General features: G+C 44.8%; 1 protein-coding gene across 1 annotated transcript in view; it reads left to right on the plus strand.

The window, feature by feature from the left end:
* The window catches only part of LOC131685281 (inositol-trisphosphate 3-kinase B), a 486498-nt gene that overhangs the window by 321840 nt on the left and 150802 nt on the right, over positions 1-13856 (plus strand). The window lies entirely within an intron of this gene.

The raw sequence follows: 13856 nt of genomic DNA on the forward strand, positions 1-13856 counted from the left end.
GGTTTGTTTTTTCTCAATTAGACTGGCTTTGACAATTTACTTTAATTTGTAATTTGGTTGATTTTGGTATGTTTAGGTTTTTTGTCCATTCTTCAACATATTTTTTTTCCATTGATGGCTGTTTAAATAACATTTAATTTTTGTTATTCGTACATTTTTAATCTTTCCATTTCTTTACTTTTACTAATACTATTCACAAAAAAGCTCTTTCCGAAATCACCAAAACTTTCGAAAAGGTATTAACAGCTCTACGTCATTGGCACTACAAACAACTAGAGCAAAAACTGGTACATAACTATAACATTTCAGTGTAATATACATAATATCAGTGAACTCCAATGGAAATCAAACTTTAACTTTTTGATGTTCGGGCAATATACAATGATGGGGGCCCGTACGTTGAACCCCCGGGACCGCATTTTCTCTCTAAGGCCCTCGTTAAATTGTATAAGGGTGATCATACTTCCTGGTTACCAAGGACCTGTCCAGGTATTTATTTGACTGTTCTGGGTTGTCGAGTAAAATGCTAGATTTGTCCTGGGTTGTTTTCCTTTAAGTCTTTCATGGAGTCTTCGCTTTATTCACTCTGGTCCCTGTCGCAGTTACGGTCGACCGCAAGCATAAAGCTGTTCGAACATTGCTATTGCAGCGTTGGAATAGCTTGAACGAAATTCATGGAGAATGTTTTTTGTGGCATGGGTCCTGTCGCCTCGTATGCGTACAGCTTAACTGCAACGTAAACTCAATCTCAAGCAGAGTACGAGAAACTGAACCAATACATCTGAATCTCCCAATTGTACCATCCGATGTCTCTTTTGAATCTCTCAGTAGTCTCTCATTACTTCTCTTTTGAGCTTTTTTTTCCTACATGGAAATTGAAAAGGGAAAGAACGAAGTATTCCTTTGTACACGTGTAATAAAATCTAGCAGGAGCAACATATGCGTCAAGAGATCGGCAAAAAATACATGTATCTAAGCTCTCTTAATTGTTAAAAAAACGAGTTAAAAAATTTTCAGGCTAAGTTTAATTGGAAAATGGAGAGTAATGGAAAACAAAACAGTTAGCTCGCAGATCGAGGGATAAAGGTTATCACTGGAGATTACCAGGCACTCTCATTTTTTTCTGCGCCATGAATAGCCCAGAAAAGCTACTTGGTATAAAATTATTGTTATTTGTTAAGAGTAAATCGATCAGTGAACTTCCACCGGGGTAATAATGAGTAGGTTCTTCATTCACGCATTCAAAGCCGAAACTGCCAATAACGTTTTCAAATCTACGAGTTTTAGGGCAAGATTTCTTAAGATCAGTATTAAAATCACCAACAAGAATAACGTTACGATAAAGCAGGGACAGTTCAGATAATTTTTCAAAGATAGCATCCGAGCAATCCGACCGAGGAGGATTATAAATTATGCCTAATAAAAATTTATCGCTATGCGTTCGCACCTCAACAAACATATGCTCCAATCGATCAGAGTTTCCGATATCTTCTGATCGTTCGGAAGAAGAAATGATTTCACAAGTTAAACTTTTTTTGAAATATAGGCATACACCTCCTCCTCGACCATAAATGCGGTCTTTCCTGAATAAATTATAATCGGAAAGAGCTAATAGGTCCTCAGAGATCGTTTCGCTTAGCCATGTTTCGGTAAGACAAATCAAATCGATTTTGCTATTTTCAAAACATAGTTTGAATTCATTGAACTTACTCAACTGACGAGCACAAATACTTTGTATGTTCATATGACAAATGTTCAAACAGTCTGAGCGCAAAGCTACATTCATAACAGCACGAGCACTACCATTCACTGAATGAGCTAACATTTTAATATATTACTACTGACGTACACAAAAGAGAAAATATGAAAAGGTACAATATCGAGGGAATATCAATCAAAAGTGAGTAAGCTAACAATCGATACAAATTCTATAAATGTGTATACTTTTTTCTCTGACACTTATCTGTGTGGTTCAAATGATGATCAGCCGAACAGCAGCAGCGATTGTCCAGCAACAACAACAGCAACAGCAACGATAACAGCAGTATAACGTCCTCCATCCAATGTGTGCAATAAAACGATCAGCAAACCAGTAACTTTTAGGAGGGAAGAAGACAAGGGAAAATTTGGGAATGGATTCACGGAAAATTTGTGAAGGATAAACAGAATATCTTATAAGGTTAAGGTGTAATACTTTTAGGAGGGGAATAATCACGGGAAGTCTTGGGAGAGGAGGCACGGATTTTGAAGGCAGGAAGTGAATACTTTAAGGGTAGGGTAGTAATTCTGCGGTGGCAGTGCCAAGTTGCTCCAAAGTCGTCATCGGTTGTGCTGGAGTGTTTTCATTCAGCTTGACAAACACAATTCCATCCTTCGTGAAGACTCTGCACAGCTTCCCATTTTTCATCAACTTGATCGCACGGCCTTTTATGGAACGGGCCAGCTCGGTAAGGTTTTCATTAATATAAATTCGTTTATCAGTGCTGAAACCAAGGTGCACTAGCGAAAGGTTCCTAACGGCAAGGTATCGGTGGTAGAATTCATCTCGACAGGCTTTGAAGGCAAATTGCAGTAGAATTGCTGGTGTGGCGGGTGCGACGATTGGTATGCGGGATAAACGTTTAGCGAAAATAGACGGAACGGGATCGTATTTAATTACAGCAGCAATTTTTTGCACGTAAACAATGAGATCTTCGGATGGATCATACGGTACACCGGTTAATATGAGTTCTCTAGACTTCTCAATCCGGTTTACAGACTCCTTATTGCAAGTAACTTCTGCATTGATAGTTGCCACAGATTCTCGTAGCTTGTTTATATCACGGGTACAAACCTCCTTAAACTGCTGCATATCATCACGAAGCGTAGTGATCTCCCTTTTTAATTCTCGAATGCTGGTGTCAATTTTATCCTCGATTCTATTGTTTGACTGGTTGAACATATTCCGTATCTGCTCCAATAGGTCGGCCGAAGATTCTTTTTCGCTGGATCTGTCTAGATCATCTCGAGACCGTTTATTGGTTTTGTTTTCGCAACTGGACGATCGTGGCAAATCCAATGTTTTTTCCCCATCTTTGAAGCTGATAAAAGTGAGTGTTGATTGTTTCTGTTCATCCGATTGAGTGGCTGGGCAAATGGAAGCGTGATGTGTCAACTGGCGCGAAGAGGCGTCAGGGGCGATTTTATTTACTCGAATTACCAAATAATGTCTCAATAAAACCACTGAACTCGATGCATTCCGTATAGCTCGTCGATTTTATAATGACTCGCAATCAGAGATTGGAATCACAACTAATAATATTCGGCTGAAAAGCTGTTATATGAGACTGGGCCCTCCGGGCCTCGGTTAGAAAGTCGGTTTTTGGAGCAATTGCATAACATTTCTATATGAGAAAGACAAAAGAATAATATTTAAATAGCTTAATCAGCATGAGTTCAATGTTATCTTCATGTAATTATATTTTGAAATGTTGGTGGAATGGGTTTGAAAGTGGAGGAAATGGGGGGTTAGTAGAGTGGGAGTGGAGGATGCGTCAGAAATCCTTCATCTTATTTCGGTATACAGGGTGGATGAAGGAAATGCGAGCGTGAGGGTGGTCCAAGAGGAGGGGAGTGATGAAGGAGGGAGGTGTAAGTGCAAGGCGGGGGGCAGGTGCGGCGACGCAATACTCAACTGCATATTTTGCCTTCCATTTGAGACTTGGTTTGAGAAAATCGGTTCAGTCATCACCGATGAACCGATGTGACTTTTATTGTGGAATATGCCCGGAATTCCGGACTTCCGTCGATAGTGGACAATATATTCAAAGAATGTTGGATTGGCAATCAGTGATCTAGATCTGCGATTAGAAGTAATTTGGTGACCATTTCAATAGTTTTTAGCCTCTGAGGTATTACGATTGTACCGATTTATATGGGAAATTCCAGTGTATCCTTACTAACACCCCTGTAACTCCGGAAGCAAGAGTCAGAACCGAATGAAATTCAGCAGCAGTCAATTACTGTATCTTTCATTTGAAATCAAGTTTGTAAAAATCGGTAGAGAATTCGTTGGGGAATGGGTGTGATATTAGCTTAGGAACTTGACGGGTTCCCCGGAGACATCATGAACCGTCATAGGTGGCCAATGTGGTCAAAGCTGCTTTGATTGATCATTGGTGATCCTGACCCGTAAACCAGAGTAATGTTGAACCCATTTTAATATGTTTTACGTCATTTGGACATCATGGTTGTACCAGTTTATATGGGAATTTGCTTTGTGACCGCACTCTTCAACCCGTAACCGGATGTCGGATCGACTAAAAATTCAATAGCAGCTTATGGGAGCGTTATATCTTTCAGATGAAACTAAGTTTGCGAAAATCGGTTCAGCCATCTCTGAGAAAATTGTGTGAGTTTAAATGACACACACACATACACACACAGACATTTGCCGATCTCGACGAACTGAATCGAATGGTGTATGACACTCGACCCTCCGGGCCTCGGTTAAAAAGTCGAATTTTACAGTGATTGCATAGCCTTTCTTTATATCCATAGTAACAATTAAAGTTTTATAGCATGCTACAAGTGCAAACTATATTTCATGAGTGACTATAAAACTATCATAAAATCACAATTGTCTCTAGGGATGAGAAAGGCAAAAAGTTGCGTTTTCAAATGAGCTCACCGGAAAAAAATCACAATAAAAATTGTTTGTTATACAACTTATGAAATTTGCAATTATTTGAAACAAATAATTTTTTTAGGTTGGACCAATTTTTTTACTTATTATTTTTTTTTAAATATTAAGAATTATGTTAAACAGATTGTGTAAAAATTTGGGAGTGGATATCAAAATACTTTGCGAGATATTACAATTATAAACTTTAAACAACGCAATTTTACACATCCAGTGATAGGCCTGTTATAATTGAAATATTTCGTAAAATTCCATTCTGAAATTTTCACATAATCTTCTCGATATAATTATAAATTATTTGAATAAGCTAGAAAACTTTTTTTTCTACTCTACCCTAAAAAAAAGATTTGCTTCTAACATTTGCAAAATACATAAATTACATAAAAAAACAAATATTACAAAAAAGTTTCCAGTGAGATCAAGCTAAAACGCAACTTTTATTATTTAATGCTTTTTACACAAATCTAATAGTTTCTGAGATCAGGGATTGAAAAATGTTCAATTTGATAAATTTCTTTATTAAATTAAAAGAAATATTTTATAAAGTTTAAGAACTCATAACTTGAAAAAAAAAATCAAATTCAGCCAAAGCAAAAATTATTTTTAACTAGAGAATGCAAAAAATTGGAGGGATCTAAAATTATAGTTGTAAATCTGACGTGGAGCATAGATACTAAACATGCTTGTTCAATACTCACCTTTAATCCACCACAACATGAACCTGAATTGAAATGAAATTTTATGCATTGTACATACCTGTAAATACTCACCTAGCCCTAAGAAAAAGTGAACTAATCATAGAATTTTAGAAACAAAATGCAATGTAAAATACTTACCGTACGATTCGCACAGTCAGCCCACTGTGCAAACCCTAAGCAGAAATGGATTCTGCAAACAATAACATAGCTGTCAAACAGCCGCAGCATAAAACACACATAGACAAATGTACACAAAAAGCATACAATAAACAGATAGTTAAAAGCAATCAGTGGTGTCGGTCGCAGAAAAATAGTTTTCGAGTTCTATTCATTTCGCGATATCCAAAGTTCCTTACCAACCCGTTTAACTCGCGCGCGATCTCCAGCGGAAGGTGCAGTGGAAGCAGAAGAAAGTCCTGGTCAAGCAGGTGAAAACAACGGCAAAACTTTCTAAAGATCCAGTAAGTAAGAAGAGTTGTGAAGTGCGTGAACATAAATTTGGTCCTTCGAGCCGGATCTTGAAGAAAAGTGCCCGCGAGTGAACAGAAAACTGCCCAGAATAGGCAAAAAGTGAACTAAAGGTGCCCAGAAGAGGCAAAAAGTGATTGTAAATTGCCCAGAATAGGCGAAAAAATCGCAAAGAACGGCCCCGCTGTAGACGGGTAAAGCCAGAAAAAGTGCGCGAAAGGTGATTTTCGGTAGCGTCCCCAAGCGGCAAACTAGCCATTTTACGCGGTAGTGCAAACAAAACCGCATAGTGTTCCCTCCAAGAATCCACCATCGCAGAATATTTACATCGTTACAACGAGTAGTGCGTGCGAGACACAGCCAGCTGACGATAGCGTAGGTAGTGTGCATTGTTTACCTACTGCCTGAACGGTGCGCGCCGTGCTGGAACATAAAGATTTCTGAAGGAATATTTTCAAAAAAGTTTTTAAGTTTCGCGGTGAAATTTTTATTTTGCAAATTGACTGTTCGGGTGCATTTTGGATTCTTGGAGGTTGAAAAGTGCGTGAGTGAACGGGAATACGGCGCTACCGAAGAAGAAAATGGCCGACGAGAGGAAATTTAGTGAGTTGGAGCTGACGAAGCAGAATATTGTCGATTCAATGGCTTTGTTGGAATATTATGCGAAGGAGTTCGACAAGGACAGTAAGTTTGCGGGCCAAGTAGAAGCGTGGGCGGAAAAGTTGGAGAAATTTTACGACGAGTTTCACCGGACGGTGGTGAAATTGGAGATGTTTTCCACCGATAAGGAGCCAATCGACCTGAAAAAGGAACGGCAGTTGTTCGACGGTCGCTATTATGCTCTTCGGTCCTTCTACTTGGCCAAACTGGCGAAGAAAATACGTTCTCCCCCTTCTGCCAACCCCGCACCATCGAGACCAATGAACATCAGGCTTCCGGAGCTTAACCTACCCAAGTTTAGCGGTAAGTTGGAAGACTGGTGTGTTTTTCGCGATTCGTTTGAATCCGCTGTAGGTTCCCGGAGCGACATCAGTGCGGTCGAGAAGATGCACTATCTGAAGGGCCTCGTTCAAGGGGAGGCAGCGCGCATTCTCGACCCTATCAAAATAAGCGAGCAGGGCTACAAGGACGCTTGGCGAACGTTGCGGCTGCGTTTTGAGGACAACCGGCAGTTAATCAAGTGTCACATTCGGACGCTTTTCGACACTCCAGCGATGCGCAAGGAATCAGCTGAAGATCTGCTTGCGCTGATCGATCGCTTCGAGCAGCAGATATCCGTTCTGAAGAGCTTGGGTGAACCAGCCGACCGATGGAGCTCTATCCTGGTTTACCAGCTATCTATACGCCTCGATCCTTGTACGCTCCGGGAATGGGAGAACCACTGTAGCAAACTCGATGCTGACAACATCGCTTCGGTTCTGGGAGGAACCGCCGGCACATCAGAGGACACAAGCACTGGTGCGTCAACTTCAATGCCATCATACGTGACGATGGTAAACTTCCTCCAGAACTACGCTCGAGTTTTGCAAGCAGTTTCTTCAGCCACTTCGAACACCGCTCCTCCTCGCAGCAAGCCAAATCCGACATCCAAGCTAGCAGCTTTTCCAGTCGCAGCTACACAGCAAACTGCAGTATCCAGTGCACCCTCTTCCAGCGCCAGCAAGCCGAAGCCGTGCGACAAGTGCGGTGAGAGTCATTACCTGTACAGCTGTCCGGAATTTCGGAAACTCAACCTTCGCCAACGGATCGACCTGGTAAGACAGAAAAACCTTTGCATTAACTGTTTGAGATCGAGTTCCCATTATGCCCGGAACTGTTCTGGGTCAAGATGCCGTACATGTACCAAGAAGCACCACACGCTTCTTCATACTGAGCCCTCTGACGACAATCCCGCTTCTGGTCAAGCCACCGGATCAACTTGCTGTGTTGCCCTCCAGCCGACTCTCACCGCAGCATCTGCGCTGCATGCTCCAAACTCACTGTCACCCCAGTCTGTTTCGCAAGCTCCCATCCAGCAACCGTCTACCTCTACCTCAATCGCAAACTTATCCCACATGCATGCGCCTTCCATGAGTTCTCAGACTGCCCTCGTATCACATACTGGTGAAGTGATTCCTGGAACCGTTTTCCTTCCGACGGCGCTAGTGAATATCCGTAACGGTAGAGGTCGCATCGTCACTGCTCGTTGCTTGCTGGACTGTGCTTCCCAACGCAACTTTGTTTCTGGGGCTCTTTGCGAACGACTGCAGCTTCCTCGCATCCGATTGCCGCATGCTATCCCGATAAGCGGAATCGGAAACACTACAACGCTGGTTGAATACCAGGCCACGATAACCATCTTCTCTCGAGTCACTCCCTTCTCCGTACAATGCTCCATGCTCGTTCTGCCTTCCATTACCGTCAAGCTGCCCCAGTCGACGGTAGAAGCCCGCCACTGGCCGATTCCAAAGCACGTGGAGCTTGCAGATCCAACATTCGCTGTTACTGGCGACATCGACATGATTCTGGGTGCCGCCCATTTCTTCCAAATTCTTCGATACGGCAGGATATCGCTCGGGGAAGAGTTACCGCTTCTGCAGAACACAGAGTTCGGTTGGGTCGTCTCCGGAGAGTGTTTATTGGAAAACCACGATCACAGCGATCCACGCAAGTGCCAGTTCAGTAATCCCTGCACAATCGATGAATTGGTCAACCGATTCTGGCAGCTCGAAGAAGTCCACGATGCAAAGGGATGGTCTCCGTCGGAACGATACTGTGAGGAACATTTCTTGAAGAACACCACCCGCAACTCCGAAGGCCGCTACGTCGTCAAGCTTCCCAAGCGTGACGAGCTGCTTTGGCAGTTAAAGGACAACAAATACAACGCCACCCGCCGCTTCTTCTCTCTAGAACGCTCACTCGGTGCGAGTCCCGATAAGAAGGCGATGTATCAGCAGTTCATCCACGAGTACGTGAGATTGGGACATATGCGGGAGATTGGCCCCGATGAAATCGACGCGCAACCGCAATACTACCTTCCACACCACGCTGTGATGAAACTCGACAGCACCACTACAAAGCTTCGTACCGTATTCGACGCATCATGCCGCTCGAAGTCCGGTATCTCGCTGAACGACGTCCTGCTTCCTGGTCCCACAATCCAGGACACTCTCGTGACGATTGTCCTCCGTTTTCGAATCCACCAGTTCGTGATATCTGCGGACATTGAAAAAATGTACCGGCAGATTTTGGTCCATCCCACCGACCAACCGCTGCAGCGAATTCTCTGGCGCGACGAACCCGAGGCTCCACTGAAGAGCTACCAGCTCCGCACCGTCACATACGGCACAAGCAGTGCTCCATTTTTGGCAACTAGGGTGCTGCAGAAGCTCGCCGATGATGAAGGGCAACATTTTCCGCTGGCGGAACCCGCTGTCCGCCACGACTTCTACGTCGACAATTTGCTGTCCGGTTCTGACGAGGCTGAATCTCTCGCCGTTACCTGCAACCAGCTCATTGCAATGCTCGCTTGCGCAGGACTTCCTCTCCGACAATGGTCTTCGAATTGTCAAGCTATTCTTGATACCATTCCGTTGGAGCTCCGAGAGACGAAAACACTACTCGATTTGGACCACGAGTCCTCCGTGACTGCGCTTGGCCTCCGCTGGGAACCGTCGACCGATTTTCTTTCGTTCAAGACACCGAATTGGAAGGAATGCACGGTTCTGAACAAACGAACGATCCTCTCTCAGATCAGCAGTCTTTTCGACCCCTTAGGTTTGATTGGACCGACCATTGCAAAGGCGAAAATCATGCTGCAGAGTCTTTGGAAGCTCCATCTCGACTGGGACACACCCGTGGCTAACGGATTCGCTCACGAATGGCAGGAATTTCACCATAAGTTTTCAGCACTTGCCCACCTTCGAGTTTCTCGCCATGTGTTACGTCCGGGTTACGACCGCTTGGAGATTCACGGGTTCAGCGACGCTTCAGAGTCTGCATATGGTGCATGCATCTATCTCCGGTCAATACCTGCCGAGGGCCCTTGTACAGTTCGCTTGGTGATTTCTAAGTCCAAGGTCGCTCCGATGGGGACTCAAACCATTCCACGCCTCGAGCTATGCGCAGCTCAACTCCTGTCCAGACTTCTGAAACAAGTTCAGGACAGCATCGACATCACCGCAACCACATATCTGTGGACCGATTCTTCCATCGTCTTGAACTGGATATCCGCAACTCCATCGACATGGAAAACGTTCGTAGCCAACCGAGTGGCTGAAATCCAAGAGCTGACGTCTCACGCCGTTTGGAATCACGTCCCATCCGAAGACAATCCCGCTGATCTCGTTTCTCGAGGAATGGACCTCGATGAACTCCTTGCCAGTGCACTGTGGTGGAACGGACCGCAGTGGCTGAAACTAATATTCGGTCCTTGGCCAGCGAAGTACGTCGTAGCGACCTCAAACTCAGACCAACCGGAGGTCCGACAGACTATTGCCCTTCCGGTCGTGAGCGTAGAACCGTCAGATATCGTCGATCGCTATTCCAGTCTTCGTCAGCTACTTCGGATCGGCACACTTCTTCGACGTTTCGCCGCTAATTGTCTCCACCGTAAGAATCACCAGCCTATTCTTGTCGGCCCGTTGACGGCTCTTGACATTGATCGCACTCTGCTCAATCTGGTCCGTCGCATACAACAGCAGTACTTTGCCAACGAGATACGCCAACTTGAAACCGTCGGAAAAGTAAACCGTAAATCCAAGCTACGGTATCTGCACCCGACACTCGTAGACGGCATTATTCGTGTCGGCGGCCGGCTTCACAATGCAGCGATACCTGTCGACGGAAGACACCCGATCGTCCTCCCCAAACATCGTCTCACCGACATGATCGCCACGAGAGAACACCATAAGACGCTCCATGCCGGTCCCAGCTTACTACTATCCTCGTTGCGCCAAAGATTTTGGCCCCTCGGCGGACGGAACTTGGTTCGCAACATTGTTCACGGCTGCATGGTATGCGCACGTGCCAAACCCAAGCCGTTGCAGCAGCTGATGGGGGATCTGCCATCTGTTCGGGTCAACCAGGCGTACCCGTTTCAGAATGTTGGCGTTGACTTGGCTGGGCCAATGTACGTGAGAACGTCACTCCGAAATAAGAGATCGCCATTCTTCAAAGCCTACATCACCGTATACGTATGTATGGCTACCAAAGCCGTGCACTTGGACCTTGTGTCGGATCTGACCACTAGCACATTCATTGCGAGCCTGCGAAGATTTGTTGGCCGTAGAGGAAAGCCTGCGCATATCTACTGCGATAACGCCACTAACTTTGTTGGAGCACAGCGAGAACTGGAAGAACTGCGGAAGCTTTTCCGAACTCAAGTTCACCAAGATGCCGTAGCAAACGAATGCGCAGACAACGGAATACAGTTCCACTTCATCCCACCTCGCTCTCCCACATTCGGTGGAATCTGGGAAGCCTGCGTGAAATCCGTGAAGACCCTGCTTCGCAAAATCCTCGGAAATGCCCACCTAACCGAATCCGAGCTGCAAACCGCATTGATTCAGGTCGAGTCAATGCTAAACTCTCGCCCAATCACGCCGTTGCCGGACAATCCATCCGATGAGCTTGCTCTGACTCCAGGACATTTCCTGATTGGTCGTCCGTTGAATGCGGTACCTGATCCAGATTGCCGTGAAGTTCCTGAATCCAGGTTGTCTCGATGGGAACGAGTACAACAGCTAACTCAGCACTTCTGGAGTCGTTGGCACAAGGAGTATCTCGCCACCCTGCAAAGTCGCTACCGCTGGACAGAAGCCATGGACAATCTAGCCGTTGGTTCCATCGTCGCTCTCAAAGATGAGAGAGCACCGCCGTTGAAATGGCCCCTGGGACGCGTGCTCAGCGTTCATCCCGGCCCTGACGGGCTTGTTCGTGTCGCCACCGTGAAGTCGACCTTCGGCATCGTTCAACGCGCCATCCCGAAGCTCTGCTTACTTCCAGTTGAAGTAGCGCCACCCATCGTAGCACAGAGTCCCGCACCAACTAGCAGCCCTACGTCAGCAACGCCAAATGAAGGCCCTTGCTCAGGGAACCGAGCCGCCGGACGAGATCCCGGCCCTTGCTCAGGGAACAGAGCCGCCGGACGAGATCCCGGCCCTTGCTCAGGGTACAGAGCCGCCGGACGAGCTCCCGGCCCCTACTCGGGGAAATGAGTCGCCAGACGAGATCCTGGCCCAAGCTCGGGGGTATCGAGCGGTTCGTGGTTCACCTGTAAAGAACCAAGCCTCGCCGTGTGGGTTCCTAGAACCCCCGGCTGGGATATGACTCGAGTTAAGTACCCCATCCTAATTTGTTAAACCAACAGTTCGCGTACAGATGTTCCTCCTTTACAGCACACCACTCCTGGACAGTATCCTGCAGTCGGACCCGACGCACCTCGAAAAATCATCCTGGAAGCTGTAAGGAGGCCTGTACCGGCAAGACGAATCCAAATCTCCATATCCCGTTGAACGTCAGTCATCGCAAGAAGCTCGAACTTCCGCCGCTAATGCCCGTTGAATTCCTTAAAATTTCATTGGCGGCCGGAATGTTCAATACTCACCTTTAATCCACCACAACATGAACCTGAATTGAAATGAAATTTTATGCATTGTACATACCTGTAAATACTCACCTAGCCCTAAGAAAAAGTGAACTAATCATAGAATTTTAGAAACAAAATGCAATGTAAAATACTTACCGTACGATTCGCACAGTCAGCCCACTGTGCAAACCCTAAGCAGAAATGGATTCTGCAAACAATAACATAGCTGTCAAACAGCCGCAGCATAAAACACACATAGACAAATGTACACAAAAAGCATACAATAAACAGATAGTTAAAAGCAATCAGTGGTGTCGGTCGCAGAAAAATAGTTTTCGAGTTCTATTCATTTCGCGATATCCAAAGTTCCTTACCAACCCGTTTAACTCGCGCGCGATCTCCAGCGGAAGGTGCAGTGGAAGCAGAAGAAAGTCCTGGTCAAGCAGGTGAAAACAACGGCAAAACTTTCTAAAGATCCAGTAAGTAAGAAGAGTTGTGAAGTGCGTGAACAATGCTTTTACAAAGGTTTTGTATCAGCGAGGAATAATTCGTCTTCAATATCTACTTACGGACGAGATTCCAAATTTCCAAATTTCGAGAAACATCGTTGATAAAGTTCCAAAACAAACGCTGAAAATTTGGTGCAGTTTGGTCGAAAGAAAAAAAAGTTATCCTGAAAAAACGGGGCGAACGTATAAATGTAGGACACACTGTAGTTCAATTTTATGGAAAAGATAGTAGTTGACAGTTTAGATTGATAGGCTTTATCAGTTTTTAATAATATTTCAATACAACGAAGATATACCATAATTAAATTTTCGCCGTTTTCTTAAACTATCTCTGGTAACACTGTTCAAGCGGAATCCAATCACGTTATTTGCGTAACCGCATTTCTATGGATAATAGATAATACAACTAATAGTGCTGAAATTTAAGGATTATATTCACAATTATTAACCTTTCTTACTTTTGTGCGCAAATCTAGCATAATTAAGTTTTTTTTTCTATTATGGAGGTTTTAACCTTGAGATCATTCGAAACTTTTCGGGTTAAAAAAATCTCTTTAGAAAAATCTAATCCTATGTGTGGTGCTAGGAATCGAACACAGATGAGCTGCGTGGAAAGTAATCGTCAATCCGGCGCTAGCTTAGTCCTGTACCTAAGTTAGCGTTGGATTCTGAGCTTGAGCTTGTGCGACCACCCCTGGCTGCTACTCCGTTATCGATCGGGACTAGCTGAAGTTGCACAGGGAATCAGTAGATAATTATGCTTGGGAGTAGCGAAACATCTTTCAATGTGCAACTCCTGGTAATCCTAAAGTGTTTTTGATCAATACCGGCGCCGGCCAGGCCCGAACGTAGATCGCGGAAGGAAAGGAAAGGAATGGTTAGTCCGATTACTTGCTTTTGCTAGAGGACGTATATTAGAGTGACAGGAAAAA

Source organism: Topomyia yanbarensis, chromosome 2 (genome assembly GCF_030247195.1).
Source record: "Topomyia yanbarensis strain Yona2022 chromosome 2, ASM3024719v1, whole genome shotgun sequence".
NCBI classification, from domain to species: Eukaryota; Metazoa; Arthropoda; class Insecta; order Diptera; family Culicidae; genus Topomyia; species Topomyia yanbarensis.